We start from the raw sequence: 17,840 nt of genomic DNA, 5'->3' as shown, positions 1-17,840 counted from the left end.
GAAAGTAGCGAAAACGTTTTTCCTTTTCTCAATTATTTAAAAGTGACAATTAATTGTACCTGTGATTTGCTCCGTCTCAGTTTTGAGGCATATAAAGGAACAATTTCTCACATTTATGGGAGAATGGTGTGAAAGTCATTGAAATTGGCATGATACAGAACATTGCCACATTGGGATCTACTGAGGAAACCAGATAGTGGAAGGTGATACCCAGATGACACTGTTGGAGCGATTCCTTCCATGAAGCTGCACATCTGGATTGTGCTGCTGCCAGGGAGAAAGCAGGCACTTCTATTAGCTGTAGCTCAGAATTAAAATGTAGAGAAGCAGAATGTGTTCTGCAACATGCCAATGATGTAAAAATGTTCAGGGTGAGATGTTGACTTTTGTGTGGTGTGTGTGTTACGTGTGCGTATGTCAGAATAGTTTGCAATATTATGTGTTCATGCTTCTGAACAATAGCATGTGCTCTTTTAAGCACAAGTTACACCATGGGCCCAGTAGGTTTAGGCACACTTCACTGGAAAAGCCCACTTTATGTGTGTCAAGAGAATAAGAAAATGGCAGTTTGTCCATAAAGTCTTTGTCTGTAATTAAGATAGACACATAGCTGGTTGATTAAATGATATTGAATGATATTTTCTTTATCCCTGAATCCATCAGGGCTGGGCACTTGTAGAAGGTGAAGAAAAATGTTGATAGATTCAGGTATGCTTTGAATGTAGTAGGCATTTAATATTTATTCACTTAGTATATACAGACCACATATACACATTTAAATATATAATTATTGCACTGCTCAGGAATAATATTGTTTATTTTCCTGTTAACATCCATCTAGAAGAAGAAATATTTAAGTCATATAGTAGAGCCTATCATCGATCAGGATTAGCAACCAATGAGGCCGATGAATCTGACTCATTTTGCTCATTATCTGTTTATAGTTTGTATTCAAATTCAAAGACCAGGTTCCTAATGAATGGTTAAAGCCTAGGATGGTGCAATGATGTGGTTGGTTTTGGGGATCATATACCAACAGCCTGGATAGCTAGAGTGACCTAAACTAAGCAAAGAACCTTTTCATGTGTCACTGCATTTCATTGTATGACATGATTCTACCACAATATTTTATAGATACAGTGACATGATGCAGTAATAGAAACAGAATTGTTATTCTGCAAGATGTATCTTGTCTTGTTGGCTGGACATGTAAACTGAAGGTCCTATAAGTATTCTTAGAGCCATGGACCTACCATAATATTAAGGAGTAAAGAAAAATGAGGTAGAACACACGTTTTCTATTCTCTTACTTTTGATTCTCATATAAGTCAGTGTTGGTGCACTGAAATGGTGGCAGCAGAATCATAAGTTTATTTAAGTTGTAATTATGGAATCTGAAAGCTGGAAGAAAACTTGGAGGTTTCCAGTAAACTTTCCTTATTATAGATGAGAAACTCAGGACCTGGAAAATTTACCCTTTCTTATCTCTGGAAACTAGAGTCTGAAATCCAAGCCACAATTCCTATGGCTTTTGTCTCCTTTATCTGCCCCATTGACTCATTAAGGCCAAATATATGTTATTAAGTGAAAACAAAGTTTATGCATGTTCTTGTTATGTAGATAATTTATTAAACCTCCAAATTTAACTTCCATCTACTTCCAAACTCCCCAATGCCACCCAATACTCTCTGGTTACCAGAAATTTTAATTATTGTCCGTGGCTGAAAATCCTTCCTTCTACAAACATGATAGCAGTCTTAATTTTTCTGGAAATTACCTAAGAATATAGAGGAACCCCAAATAAAGGGGCATTTCTAAAGTTATTCTTAAATTTTTGATTGGCTCCATGAAGATTCTGTGGTGTGTAGACAAAAGCCACTTCTGAATTTTATCCCCTTTTATTCACTTGACTGCTTCTCCAGAATCCATTATGTTAGAGGAGACTCACCCACACCAAAGAGTCCTGGCCACACTGAGGTAGAGAAGAAGGCTATGAGGCCCTCTGGACCAGATGCACACTGCTGTGGAATTGGATGTAAACAACGACGGCTCTGCAATGCAGTGCAACAATGGGACTCATGATGTGTTATGGTGGGTAGTGACGGAGTATTACCCTATAGCTTCTAAATGTGCAATGAGAAGCCACCAACTATTTATGTATCTAATGAGCAAATCACACACACACACACACACACACAAACACACACACACACACTTTAATTTTTGTTTATTGTAAACTGGTTAGGTTCTTCAAGCACACAGAAAAAATCGAGTCTTAGAAGTATTCAGTTTGCAATTTGCTTCTTATTTATTGCCAAAGTGAGCACAAAACCAACAATAACGAAATGGTAGAGCTCTACTATCCTGCTCTGAGAGTTGCTTTTTTGCACAAGAAGCATTTTCCAGAGTTGTTTTGTATAGGTCCTTAGACACCACTTCAGTGTTAATGGTTCTGAGATGTGGGGGTTTACACTGAAGTAGACTAAATGTCCATGCATTTTGCTTAATATTGAAAAAGATCTTGTGTATGTTCAACTAGAGGGTTGCGTTAGTGTTCAGAATGCATATTTTTATCTTCGTCACATCTCAACGGATTCTAATGCTTGTTGGGGGGCACCCCTTAGTCCCTGTGTCACCAAGGAGGGGCTGCCTGGTGAGATTTTCACATGGCACAATTCTGGCAGTACCTCTGGGGATTCCACCATCTGACCTAAGCCTGGTCTCAGAGTTTTCAAAATGTCTCCAATTTTATAAATGCACTTTCAATTAAAGATAGTCATTCCCCAGTAGTTAATTAAGGAAGTTTGTATTTTGTCATTCCCTGCTTGGAACAAGTGAACAGCTCAGTTTCAGCATGGGAACAGGAGGAAAAAGAGGAATGCAATAAGGGCTTGTGAGGGTACATCTGCAACTAGAACTGAAGATTGGACAGTTCCCACATAGGCAAATTCTGTTAAGGCAAGTCTGTGATCACATGAAATCAAGCAATACTGTTATATTAAAGAATACAAATAAAGAGACTTCTCCAGAGAATATTTTGTTGGGAAATGTAAATAGATAGGGAAAAATAAGTTTAAGTCTTGCAAAATTTTAGGTTTGATTTTCTGGGAATTTGCCACATGATAAAGCCTAACAGAGAATTCTAGATATTATTCTAAAAATATACCGAGTTTACACAGTTTTATTTGCTTTTTTTACTTAAAGGGGGTAATAATACTTATTTATAAAATTCTGAAAGTGAGACATGCTTTCAAGAATTGACAGATTTCAGAAGATAATTGCAAGGACTATTTGTAAAAGTTCAAGTTTGGCTGAAAGGTCATTGGTTGAGAATTGCGTCTTTATGCTGCTTCTTTATAGCATTTATAACTATATAGTATATTGTTTCTATATCTATATATTATATATAAATATCTTCAAATATGCATCTTATAAGTATATTTTTGCTTAAAAATGCTTAGTAAAGAACTCTAATTTCAAACCCTGAGTATACAAAATGATGCACAATTTCACCAGAATTTCAGAATAAAAAAGGCTCAGATGTTTTTGGAATTAGAATAATCTTTGAAGGAAATTCCCAAGTTTACCATAACCAATAGGAATAAAAACTGCCCTAGGTAGAGAGATATTCAGCTCTCTGGTAGATTAGCTAGTGGGCTAAATCGCTGGTAAATTAATTTTATATTCCCTAATAATTAGCTTTGTTAATCTTGTGCCATAAGAGACTTTCTATTCATGGAATCACAAACAGCATTTGTTGTTGAAAAATACTAACACTAGTGAAACTAACCCAGAAATAGACCCTATTAAAATATGGCTAATTGAGTTTCATGTCAAGGCTAAGTAAAAAATACGGTAAAATAAAATAAAGCCAAATTTGTCTAAGGTGGTGGAATGTGTGGGAGGGCATGGCAGAGTATGAGATGTTTAATTTTCTGGAATAGCATCCTGTATCTCTTCCACCTCCTAAATGACCACTGTGGAAAGCAATGTCATAGACCCACCATTAACACAACGTCTTGCTGTGTCTCACATCTGATTTGGTCCCCAAATCACCCAGAGAAATCAGCACAGCTGGCAGCTGTTTTTTTTTTTGTTTGTTTGTTTGTTTGTTTTGAGACAGTCTCACCCTGTTGCCTAGGCTGGAGTGCAATGGCACCATCTCGGCTCACTGCAACCTCTGCCTTCTGGGTTCAAATGATTCTCCTGCCTCAGACTCCTGAGTAGCTGGGATTATGCCACCATGCCCATCTAATTTTTGTGTTTTTAGTAGAGACAGGGTTTCACCATGTTGGCAAGGCTGGTCTCGAACTCCTGACCTCGTGATCCACCCGCCTCAGCCTCCCAAAATGCTGGGATTATAGGCGTGAGCCACCGCGCCCGGCCTGGCAGCTGGTTTTGATTGAGAACTATGGCATTAAAAGCAATAGTAGCAGTCGGCCGCTGCTGATAGTGAACTACCTTTTCCTGTAGAATAGAGAGCTAATTATTTGTCTTGAGATTTCTTCCTCTCTTCAAAGGAAACCACTTTGATTCCTCCAAAGTTGTCAAGCATAAAAGAGCCCTGCCCCCAAATTGGGATTGCCTTTTTTCATTTTCCTCATGTTTTCTGAGATTTTCACTGTTGTTACTCTGGTCTGCATATCCTGTTTTTCTGCTTCTACTCAGACATGCCAATTAAAGAAAGATACGGTTTATTTAAAAAATATGGTCCTAGTATTGACTGTAAAGAGAGCTCTTAAACAGGCCTGAACTCTTCATTGGGATTAGCTGAATGTAGTAAGTAAATCCCATGTTGAATGGTGACCTTGTAAAGTCTCCAACAAGCAGCGCTGTATTGAACTTTGCAGCAGCTTAAGTGAAACAAACCTGCTTCTTCCCTGGGGCATACTCCTGGGGCAGGCTATGTAATGGGCAAGATACCCACTGCAAGAGGCTGCAAGAATGGTCTAATGTATTCATTTCCAAAATGTGGTCCCTAGACCAGCAGCTTCAGTGTCATTTGTTGCACATTCTGAAGCCCCTGACAAATCTGGGTGCTCAGCACACTGTTTCAGCAAGTGCTTCAGGTGTTTCTGATGCATGCTAGCATTAGAGAACCACAAATCTAGTGCATAACAGGCTTTACATCGACACCCGTCGATGTAAGCATAGTTTAGCTTCACTGTAGGGGAAAGACAGCATCCTGAATTGTAAGAAAAGTTGGATGGGCAGATAAGTCAGTGGGGAAAAAGCACCCTTATATCTTGACTATGTAAGGACAGCCTGATTCTTAGATATTTCTCCTTCTCTTTCTTTTTCTTCCCTACCACACATCCGTCACACACACACACACACACACACACACACACACACCAGTTTATAGATACTGTACCATTCTTTCCATAATTAGTTGTTACTATACATTAGACACCATTGCAGAAATTCAGAATACTGTAATGAACAAAATACACTAAGCCCCTGATGTCATTCTGCTTATAATCTCATAGGGGAGAACTTCGAGCCCATAAGCAAGTGAATACATGCAGTGCAATAACGGGGCCGGGAGTGTAGGGAGTGACAGGGTAGGGATGGGGTGCTATTTTGGATAATGTGGGTAGGGAAGTGTAGATAACTCTTGAGCTCCAGCTCATATCTTCTTAGCTCTTTCTTATTTCATACTTCCCTGCATCAGTCAGATTCACATAGGCATCAACTAACAACACTTCAATTTAGTGTTACCTTGCATCTCCAGTCTAACACCACCTCAGTTTCATTGTACTTTGCATCTCTAGTATGCACAGGGGATTCTCTGCCCTACTGAGAATTATCCCTCGTAGCCATCTTGGTACATGCATGTGCTCACTTGTTCAAGGAGGGTAACATGGCATGGGGCAACCCTTGACCAATTGGAGATGAGGGGCTGGTGGATAAATGCTCCCCTTTTTCTCATCTGGGAAGATTATTCTGGGGAGCATTCTACATGATTCTTGAAGGGAGTCATCCAGACTGAACTCTGGTTACCTACAACATTGGTCAGATATCATAATGTACCTTGATTTAGATTTTTTCTGCTTCATCCCTGACTTCTTTCCCTGGGATCGAGTCCCTCCCAGACCACGTGAATTCAAGCCTTTTCTTTGGCTGGGCTTTTGGGAGAACCTGGACCAAGACAGTAGCCATCTCTGAAGAGGTGGTATTTTGGTTGAGATGAAAGAGACATGGGGAAGTCATGCACATAGCTTGAGGAAGAGTGTTCCAGACGAGAACAAATGTTGTGAGACAGGAATATGCTTGGTATGCTGAAGGATGAGTGTGCAGGCTGGTGTAGCTTGTGTGGAGTAAGCATGGGGGAAGAATGAACGTGGTAGGGGATACGGTGCAAGAGGAAGCAGGATGCCCGCTCACGCGGGGCCTCAAAGGCCATCAAAGAGATTCTGGCTTTTCCTTTGAGTGAAATGGAAAGAGAATGGGGGATTTTGGGCACAAGAGGGGCATTAATCTGAAAGATGGTTTTAAAGGATCACCCTGGCTCCTCTAGGAGAGCAAGGGTAAAATTAGCAAAACTACTGAGGAGGTTTTTGTAGCAACTCCGACAACTTGGACTGTGCTGGTAGCAGTGAAGGTGATGAGCTGAGAGAACTAACCGTTGAATTGGATATGGGGTGAAAGAGAGGAATTAAGGATGTATCCAAAACTTTTTTCCATTCATTTTGAATAATTGAAATGAATGGGGTTGCCAGTGAAAGTACTGATGAGAGAATTCCTGAGCAAAATAGAGGAAACCTGATTTTAAGAAAAGAAAACCAAAACATGTTGATTTGTATTCTGGTTTATCAGTAACAGTCTAACAGTTATGACCACTGGAGAGTCAGGCATTATTCTTAGCCTATAAACTAAACAGGGACATTGTCCAGAATAGTGGAAATTAAACAGGCCATCATCTTTTCTGAAGACATAGCAGACGTCAACATGATAGAAGCAAGTTTTAAAATAATATAGTCTATAGTTTCAATAATATTTATAATAACCATTTATTACATCAACCACTCTTCTTGAATTATTATAGTTAATCCTTAAAACAATCTTAAAGTTAGGTATGTTTATTCTAATTTTATAGATTATAAAATTGGCAAATAGTATAGCTAAGTAACATCTCTAAGGTCTCACTGCCTTAAAAAGAACGGATCTGTGATTCAAGCCCACATCTTCCTGACTCAACTAATTTTTACTATTGACCACCGGATCTCCTTGTCTTCTTCCCATCTTTTTCATAATGGCCTTCCGAACCTTAACTCCTCAACTTCTGCCAGCTTAGGTGAGGCTGACAGTTTCTTTCTCTCATGGTTTTAACACAGAAATTTATTTCTCTATCCTGTAATAGTGAAATGCAAGAATTCCATAGATTCACAGTAATGAAACCTTGACACTTTCTGTCTTGTTGCTGCTATGGTAGTGGTTTTTTTTTTTTTTGTCTTTTGTTTTTTGTTTTTTTTTGAGACAGGGTCTTACTCGGTTGCCCAGGCTGGAGTGCAGCTATGTGATCCCAGCTCACTGCAGCCTCAAGTGATCCTCAAGCGTTCCTCCCATCTCAGTCTCCCAAGTAGCTGGGACCACAGGTGCCTGCAACCATGCCCGGCTAATTTTTGCATTTTTGGTAGAAAGGGGTTTATCCATGTTGCCCACTCTGGTCTTGCACTCCTGAGCTCCAGCGATCCACCTGCCTCGGCCTCACAAAATGCTAGAATTATAGATGTGAGCCACCGTGACTGGCTGGTAGTTTCTTTTTAACCACTTTTTTCCCCCACCTTCTCTGCAATAGGACTTTGACCAGGCTTAGTAGATAGATTCAGCATCAGGTGCAAAACTATTCTACCCTAAATATGCCACTATAAATAATTATACCAAATTGGTTTTCTTTCACCATTTCACTCATCCCTTCATCACCTACCTCTATACTCTTCTAAGATTATTTTCTCTTTCTTCATTTCAATGCATCTTTCTCTCAAAGGCCTGAATACGAATGGTAAAATCATTTTTGGGGACAAATGCAAATGGCTCTAAAATGGAGCAAAATATACCAGCTGACATGGTGTAGAGACTGTTTTTGACTCAACTTCCTCCCTTTCTTTCCTAGTAGTTGCAATGTGGGTCAATTTCCCACATTGGGAAATTGAGTTGAGTCACATGGTGACTCAACTGGTGGGTCAAGGTAGCCCCCTGCATTTGCATCCCATTCAGAAGGCTGGGGGTAAGCCCAGCAAGACCTCTAACCAAAGAAGTTCTGAGGGCAGGCTGGATACTAAGAGGTGCCCACTTATAGGGCACCATGATTTTAGAGGGAAAATTCAAGTTATAGTCAAGAAGAAGAACCCAAACCAGTCAGAAAGCAGGACCAAGTTCAGGCCTGAAGAACGTAGTGAGCTTGTAAATAGAAGAATGTGTAATAAGGCTATGAGCCAGAATGACCAGAAACACGTGAAGCGTAGTGTGTAGGGTAGGTTAGGACAAGTGGTTCAGACTAAGATTGTGTCTGATCAGAGGGTAATGGAAATCTGTTTTTATGACATGCCAGCTGCTTGGTACAAGCATAGATTTAATGGATTAAAAGCCTGGAAACCAGAGCTTGTTCTTAAGTAGGAGACTTTAGGAACTATAGGATAATAGCTTAATTGTTCATCATCCAGTTAGCCAAGGTCAGCTCTGACAGCTACTTCTGTGTAAATATCTTCACCCTGTTGATCCATTCATTCTTGCACTGCCATCAGCATTTTCAAACATGCATCCAGCCTGTTTTGTGTCAAGTACTCTACTGGAGAGCAGAACAGGAATGAGAAAGATGAACTGGCATCATCCATGTTCCCAAGTTTTTAGTTTTGTTTGGAAATAGATTTAAAGCAACTAGTGAATAGAAATAATATTACCTCATAATGCATTGATGAGAGCAGGTATGAGACTCAGTGGAAACACGGAGATAGTACCATGCTCCTAAATCAGAGATGGTTTCACAGAGAAGGTTGTGCTTGAGTTGATTTTGTGGCATTGTGGAAATTTGTTGAGCAGACAGAGGGGAGAGGAGGAGTGATGTAGGAGCAGGTTTCTAAGCAGAGAGAACACCTGCAATTGAGAAATGGTCAAGCATGGCATGCTCAGGAGACTTCAAAGAAGTTCAAGTCTCTACAGTCAAGTATCCCTGATGGGTGGGGGATTAGTCAAAGATGAGGCTGCATAAGTTAGGAAAAGGCCTGACCTTAGGAATTGAGACTCTGTTAGGTACATGAAAGTGTGTCATTTGGTAATTGTCACATGAATTGAATGTTTGAGAAGTCTTCTAGGGGCAGTCATGGACTTTTTTTTTTTTTTTTAAACAGCCTCACTCTGTTGCCCAAGCTGGAGTGCAGTGACATGATCTGGGCTCACTGCAACCTCTGCCTACTGGGTTCAAGCAATTCTCATGTCCCAGCCTCCCAGGTAGCTGGGACTACCGGCACGTGCCACCATGCCTGGCTAATTTTTGTATTATTATTATTATTACTATTATTTTGAGATGGAGTCTCACTCTGTCACCCAGGCTAGAGTGCAGTGGCGCAATCTTGGCTCACTGTAACCTCCGCCTCCTGGGTTCTAGCGATTCTCCTGCCACCATGCCCGGCTGATTTTTGTGTTTTTAGTAGAGATGGGGTTTTGCCATGTTGACCAGGCTGGTCTCGAACTCCTTACCTCAGGTGATCCACCCGCCTTGGCCTCCCAAAGTGCTGGGATTACAGGTGTGAGACACCATGGCTGGCTTAATTTTTGAATTTTTAGTAGAGACAGGGTTTCACCATGTTGGCAAGGCTGGTCTCAAACTTCTGGCCTAAAGCTATCCACCCACCTTGGCCTCCCAAAGTGCTAGGATTACAGGCATGAGCCACTGCGCCTGGCCAGGCATGGACATTTGAGCTGTCCTTTTTAGTATGTAAAAAGCCATTACTAGGTGGAGCTGCAGGGACAAGAGAATCTTGAAGAGGCATTATAAATACAAGCAAAAGCAGAGGATTCCCCCTTCCTCCCAGGAGTTTAGAATATTCTAGGACAAACAATTCTAAACCACTTGAGCAACAGTGTTTTTTCTCTTAGGGTCTGTTTGAGCCTATATTGTTCAAAAACACCATTATTAATATATTTTTATTTAAATAAATTATTTTCTGATAATTTAAATAATTCATTTCTATTTTGCAAGGCCCCAGCATTTTGGTTGGAAAGATCTGTCTTAAAGAAAACCCATGTATTTTTTCAGTGCTAATTTTTGACTAGTCAGAAAAATTACTTCTCTCTCTAAAGAGAGCTTTTTTTCTGGACGTGGATCAAAAAGTCTCTTGCCTGAAGTACCCAGGATATACTGTAATTTCTGGTTGTATTGGTTAAGTATTTTTTTTTATGCTGAAAGTGTTAGGTGTGTTTACCTTCATTTTCCTTAGAGGAGTGTAAATATCACTCCCAATTCTTTCAAGGTTGGCTTTAATTGAAGAAGAAAGTAAAGCAACATTCACTGGGGAGTGGTTGAGTGACTATATTCCTATAAATAATATGTGCTTAAGAGTATGGTCCTTTGAATTCTCTAAGGGAAAGTACTGCCTGTAGCACTGATGCCTGAGATGAAAGATCATTTAGGCAGAGACAGCATCTGTACGCCCTTCTGTTGCCAATGCCTCGCACTGCTCCTTATTCCTGGCAGGATCACAGTGTTGGCCCCTCCTGAGTGTGATGGAAAATTGCAGGAGATGGAGAATGACTCCGTGATGGTTAACCCAGTGCTTACCAAACTTGCTTGATCAAAACAGTCACCTGGGTCTTTAATGATCCAGATTCTGGGTCCCATCCCAGACCCCTAGATAAGTTAGAATCTCCAGGGCAAAGAGCCTGAGAATCTATATAAAAAGCAAGTATCTCAATGACTCTTAAAGTCAGGCAAGTTTGAGGGAAACAGGCTTATTGTGTCTTCACTCTATATAAGGTATAAAGTCATATAGGTGAGTGGGGAAAGATACATCAAGGTTCAAATACAGAAACATTTGTAGTTGAAAATTCACTGTAGTTCCCCCTTGCAACTCAGAGTGTGGTCCAAGGACCAGCAGCATCTGCCTCACCTATGAGCTTGTTAGAAATGCAGAGGTCCACCTCACACCTACCGAATCATAATCTTAATTTTAACCAATCCCCAGTGATTTCTGCACATGCAAATTTGAGAAGCACTGATCTACAGCAAGGGTCAGCAAAGCATGCCCAAAAGGCCAAATCTGGCCTGTCTTGTAAACAAGGTTTTATTGGAATACAGTCTCATCCATTTATTCATACATTGCCTATGGCTACTTTTATGCCACAAGAGAAGAACTGAGTCAATACGGTCTATGGAGCCTCATATATTTACTATCTCACTCTTTATAGAATGAGTTTTCAACCTCTTATCTAGAGTATATGGAATGCCAAAGAGTTTACAGATAATACTGTATAATAATAATTACAATACTATTTATATCAAACACAACTTTTTATTCAATCTTACAAATTCCATTTTTCACCCTGTTCATTGTCCTTCAGTATGAGGTGTGGATGCTCATTGAGATGAGATATTATTGCTTTACCATGTATGACTATGTGACATGTATCTCAAACACTTTAATCAATCCCCACCAGCCAGTGAAATCTAATTCATAATATGGCATTTAGACCTTTCCTGCATCTGGACTCAACTTCCAACCTCTTCTCCCATAAATCTCTCTGGCATATCATGCCTCTTGTCAAACCGTATTTTTGGTCTTTCTAGAAGGTAAATAGTTGCTTCTATCTAAACACTACCAACTTCTCGCTGTTAAAAATCCAGTCAAATAATTCTTTATCTATAAAGGGATCCCATTTCTCCCCCATGATATTTGATGCTAGTGTTGGACTCTCTCGTGCAATAGCTATTTTGTGCCTACCTTATCTCCTCCAGTAAAGTAGACATGTTTTAAAAGGTGAGATTTTATTGGGAGAGTTTCATAATTTCAAATGAGCCAAATCTCTCTCTTTGTATAGCTATATAGAGAGATTCTGGGCCATAAAAGCTCCAGGTGACTGTTTATGATCAAGCAAGTTTGGTAAGTACTTTCCCTCCTTGATTCTCACATCGCACTCACATGAGGCTGGATGAGATCTGGTCTCATGTGAGTGGGATGTGACAGCCAAGGGAAGAAAGTCCCAGGAGCTAGGTTAAATAGACAGGAGTAGGCTGGGTGTGGTGGCTCACGCCTGTAATCCCAGCAATTTGGGAGGCTAAGGTGGGTCGATTACCTGAAGTCAGGAGTTTGAGACAAGCCTGGCCAACATGGGGAAACCCCGTCTCTACAAAAACACAAAAATTAGCCAGGTGTGATGGCACATGCCTGTAATCCCAGCTTCTTGGGAGGCTGAGGCAGGATAATTGCTTGAGCCTGGGAGACAGAGGTTGCAGTGAGCCGAGATCATGCCACCGCACTCCAGCCTGGCAGACAGAATGAGACTCTGTCTCAAAAAAAAAAAAAAATAAATAAAAATAAATAATAATAATAATAGACAGGAGTAGTCCTTAAGGCAACTAGAGCAGACATTGCTGGTGTTTCCCCTAATCCTTGCAGACAACTCCAGGTAATCCTAAAGATACATGGGACAGGAGATGGTGAATAAATACTCCAGCTTTCTTAACTCCTTGGTGCTTGGTGGGACAATTCTTCTTTTTTTTTTTTTTTTTGAGACAGAGTCTTGCTCTATCGCCAGGCTGGAGTGCAGTGGCGCGATCTCAGCTCACTGCAACCTCTGCCTCCTGGTTCAAGCGATTTCCCTGCCTCAGCCTCCCAAGCAGCTGGGATTACAGGCAAGCGCTACCACGCCTTGCTAATTTTTTGTATTTTAGTAGAGATGGGGTTTCACCATGTTGGCCAAGATGGTCTCAATCTCCTGACCTTGTGATCCACCTGCCTCGGCCTCCCAAAGTACTGGGATTACAGGCATGAGCCACCACGCCTGGCCAGTGGGACAATTCTGAGCAGTGTTTCATACAGTCTCTCACAGGGACCACAGCAGGATGGAACCCAGTGGCCCAGAGCTGTAATCCACTCATTAAAGACCACATGTTGGTTGTCCTCCATTTCCTGTCTTGCTCCCAGCTTCCTCACAGTACTTCTTGGGATCAGTTTTCCAATAAACTGCTTTCACCTAAATCCTTGTCTTAAGATCTGCTTTTAGGATAACACTAACTGTGGGAGGCAACCTCTAAGACGGCCTCCAGCGATCCCCACTTCCTGGTATGCATGTTCTAGCATAATCCCTTCCCCTTGAATATAAACGTGACTTGGTGATTTGTGTCCAGTGAACAGAATATGGCAGAAGTAAAGATGTGTCACTTCTAAACTTAGGTTATAAAAAGACAGTAGCTTCAGTCCCTGTCATGATCTTTGGAATTGTTCACCCTGAGGGAAGGCAGCTGCTATGCTGTGAGGTAGCTCTGTGGAGAAGCTCAGATAAGTGAACTTAGAAGCCAACCTCATGAGGCTGCTTAGAAGTGGATCCTTTCCCACTGGAGCCTTGAAATGACCACACCTCAGCCAACACCTTGATTGCAGCCTCATGAGAGACCCTGAGCCAGAATCACTCAGATAAGCTACTCCTGGATTCCTGACCCACAATAACCATGAAAAAAGAAATCCACTGTTTTCAGATCCTAAGCTGTTGTTTATGGCACTAGATAACGAGTATACAAACTAAGACAATTGCATGAATCTGCATTATTGGGGTTTCCCTTGGAAGACTATTTCCCTAACTCTTTTGACCAGATTAGTCCTCATGCTTTGTGTGTCCAGAACACCCCGTTATGTTTTCCTTAACACTTACTACTCTTGTGATCTCGTTTGAAATTTACCTTCCTAACTAGACTATGAGAACTGCTTCCATCCTTTTCACTGTTTATTCCCAGTGCCTCTAAGAATTATCTATTTAACAAGTAAAGGCATTAGTCAAGTTGATTTTGTATGTAGTTAGTAAAAATTCAACCATTTGTTTAACTAATAAAAAGTCTGAAAATGGATCTTCAGGTCCACCTGAATCTTAAAGCACAAATGATTTATTGGAATTCTGTCATTCTCTTCCTCTATCATTCTTTGTCTTTTTCTCTGTGTTACTTCGCCTTTCTCTTCCTCCTTCTTCTCGCCTTCCATCCTGTAGATATGCTCGGCTTTATCAGTCTCATTTCCAAGCAGGCCCTTTTAAGATAAATGATTGCCGGCATATCAAACTGAAATCCTCACAGGTGAAGAAATCTGGCAGAAATAAATAAAGCATCCTAGAAATTTAGAAAATGTCCTGGGATTAAATCTTTCTGGATTAACCTGGGCTGTAAGGCTACCTGTGGGCCAATCACTATGGCGAGGGTAATGTAATACACAAACTGTCCAGGCCTAGGTCCAAGATCTAGCTCTGGAGTATGAAGAATGGGCTGCCTACCCAACCCATGCAGATTGAGTAGGTAACTTCCTACAAGAAAATCAAGGTGGTGTTACCAGAAGAAGGAGAAGAGTAATGGATGCTAGGCAGAAAACAAAACAACTGTAGAAAACAAACAAAAAAATGAAACAAATAAGAACAACAAGATAGCTCCATACAGTGGGGATCAGAGATATAATTGAGAAGATCCAAGACTATAGTTAGAAGAAAGACAATAGTATTAGTCAAATATGGAGGGCAAGACGCTAACAAACCAATTGGAGCAATTGTAGAGAAGAGAAGAGAGTTGTGAAGAGTGTGATCATGACTTAAGATTATGTACAGAAAGAATGTGTCAGGATTCCTTCCCTACCTCACACCCCTACCCCTTTCTTGCCCTACACATGCATTCTTGAGCTTAATGCACACCACAGGAGGAATATTAAAGGAACTAATCAGGAATAGTGAAAAAGGACTATTTAGATGTAGGTTTTCTCTGTGTGTGTGTGTGTGGGTATAAAGTGCCCTTCCCCACAGCCTACCCATTCACAATACTCTCATGGATAGTCACTGCTGTTATCTCTGAAAATTGGCAATGCAATAATTTATTTTCAATTTCTCTCTAAAGCAACTAATTTAAACCATAAGTGTCATGGAATCATACCAATCTGGACACACCCTAACACTAGATGTAAAACAAAATTTGCAGAATAGACATTTGAGAGTCTATATGTTAGCAACTCTTCCAGGGCCTATGAAAAGGCATTAACTTGAAGAGTTATTCAATTTGGAATTAGCAGATGTTGAGCATCTGCATGCTATTCACAACTCTATTATCCTGCACATAATTAACTTGTGTTACTTCATCTGAGAATCATCACCCTGACAAGGCAGTTGCAGAGTAAAGATGGTGGACACCACTGGCAAGACAGTATGATGGCCTTTTTAATATGCCCCAAAACACTGGAAATAATGCTATCCAATTTGTACTTCTTGTGTTTCTGCATAATACTTTTAGAATGCAGTTCAACTCTCTCTCCTTGCAGAAATCCTGGTTCTCATCCTTTTCTCAATGATGTTTTCTTCAGTCTCTTCCTTGATCCAATCTAATATGGGTTTGCCAATCACAACACTACTGACATTTTGGACTGGGATTTTTGTTCTAGTGCCTGTCCTATAGGACATCTCTAACTCATTGTTCCTCTCATATTCATAACTGAAGACATATAAAATAAAATTTCTTCTTTTCCCAAATCTCTTCCTCTTCCTTTTTTTCTTTTGCTTCAGTTATAGGTGACACTCCCACTTCATTCTTCCAAACTAGAAATCTTTGGGTTATCTTTTAATCCTCCTTTTAATACACTTTCAGGGACAGATTCAGCTTTTGTGGAATCTAAAACTTATACAATTTGACAGAGCTTCTTTAAAAAGATTACAAGTTTATAAATTAGGTACAGGGACTTGGAAGGGGGTCGTGCGGGTGAATGAACTTAAAGCCTAAGGTTTATTAGTTTCATGGTTAATCCTCCTTCCTCTGTGTTTATTAAGATATTACTTACTTAGGTAAAGCATTTTTATTAAGTGAAAAGATCAATAGCCTTCCATCAAAATAGGGGAAATTTTTATCTAGTAAAAAACAACTTTTACACAATGTCTACCTTTTGTCAGGACCATTATGCATTTTTTTCTCATTTAATTTTTCTTAACACCTATGAGGAAGGAATTAATACACTCTTGTGAACAGCATGACCTCAGAGGCTAAACAGCCTTAATCTGATTTATGGTTCTAGCATTTACCATGTGATTACACAAATCACTTAGCCAGTTGGAGTGTCAGTTTCCTCATCTATGAAATGGAAATAAATTAGAGAACCTACTTCATTGAGTTGCTGTATGGATTAAATTAGTTACTGTGTACTACGTACAAAGCAGTTAGAACAGTGCCCAGAAAGTAAGGACTACATTATGTTAGCTATTATTATTTTGCTATTAAGAAAACCAAGGCTCTGAAATTAAATAAATAACCCATGTCATGTACTTAAGACTGGGGGAAAAATAGGAAATTAAACATAAAAGCTCAGGCTTTTCTCTCCACACCAGATCTGAAGAAGAGCCTTCCTGGGTTTTGGCAAGGAAAAAATATGTTACTACTAGTTCAATTGCTTTGCAAATTCCTATGCTAACATGAAGAGGTTAGACTGTGAGGGGGAACAAAAAACTAAAAACTAAATGTTAATAGGTTTGTTTTTAATAAAAATAGTTTGGATTTAGGTATAAATATAACAGAAGCACAAAACTTATACTTAGAAAACCATAAAACCTTCTTCCTAAAAACATTTAAGAAGATCTAAATAAATGAAAAGACTTCCTATGTTCATTAATTGGAATACTTAAACTGTTAAGATGACAATACTCCCCAAATTGGGCTACAGATTCAATGCAATCTCTATCAAAATGCTCGGTGTCTTCTTTGCAGAAATTGGCAAACTGATTCTAAACTTCATGTAGATATGGAAGAAATCCAGAATAGTAAAAACAATCTTGAAAGAGAATAAAGTCAAAAGACTCACATTTGTCAATTTCAAAACTTACTACAAATCTACATTAATCTTGACTGTTCGGTACTGGCATAAGGAAAAACATACAAATCAATGGGATAGAATTGGAAGTCCATAAATAAACCCTCACAGAAAAATTCCCTGTCCAGTCCTGCTGTAACATATGGTTCCAAAGCTCAGTAGCCTATCCAGAGATGTCCAGTATTGTTGGGATACCAGCTGTGTCCCTACGTGGAACAGGGCCATCTTGTATATACTTCTCATGCTTCTCTGCCTCACTCTCTTTTTCCTCACTTTGGCTGCCCTGATCCAAATATTTTAATTCTCAATAAAATATTAGCACTTAACCTTTGCTTTAGTTTCTATTTCCCAGAAAAACTGAGTTAAGACAAGGAGTATCGGTGCTTATCCAGCAGTTAATAAGAAAGTATTTTAGTTGCAATTTTCTTGTTGTTTGTAGGTGAGGTTTTTTGAGAGACGGGGATGGTAGGGTTTAGAAACCAAACCTCATCCAGACCCTCTCACTTATCATGTATGCTTCCTCCTTCTTCTGGTGATTGAAACTTCTCACAGGGATTTCTGCTTCACTGTTTATTTCAAAATGACAATTCTGAATTCTGTGATCTTTTGCATGTATTTTTACTGGGAGGAATAGCGTTAGTTATTTTATGAGGTTAAGAAAATCACTGTACTTAATTCAGCCAACATTTTATGCAGCCTATATTGCAACCAGCCATTACGATTAGATAAAATATGATTTCTGTCTTCTTGGAAATCTCAGTAAAGTGGTGAAAATGGACAGTTATACTTAAATCCAAATTGACTGAA

General features: G+C 39.7%; 1 long non-coding RNA gene across 3 annotated transcripts in view; it reads left to right on the top strand.

Annotated features, from left to right (window-relative positions):
* The window catches only part of LOC109028251 (uncharacterized), a 58,105-nt gene that overhangs the window by 18,573 nt on the left and 21,692 nt on the right, over positions 1–17,840 (top strand). For all 3 annotated transcript variants that reach the window (XR_010130200.1, XR_002007269.3, XR_008668264.2), the window contains one exon: positions 1,923–2,091. This is a non-coding gene — a long non-coding RNA (uncharacterized lncRNA). The remainder of the gene's footprint in view (positions 1–1,922; positions 2,092–17,840) is intronic.

Source organism: Gorilla gorilla, chromosome 13 (genome assembly GCF_029281585.2).
Source record: "Gorilla gorilla gorilla isolate KB3781 chromosome 13, NHGRI_mGorGor1-v2.1_pri, whole genome shotgun sequence".
In the NCBI taxonomy this organism is placed as follows: Eukaryota; Metazoa; Chordata; class Mammalia; order Primates; family Hominidae; genus Gorilla; species Gorilla gorilla.
This window is presented reverse-complemented; position numbering and strand designations above follow the sequence as displayed.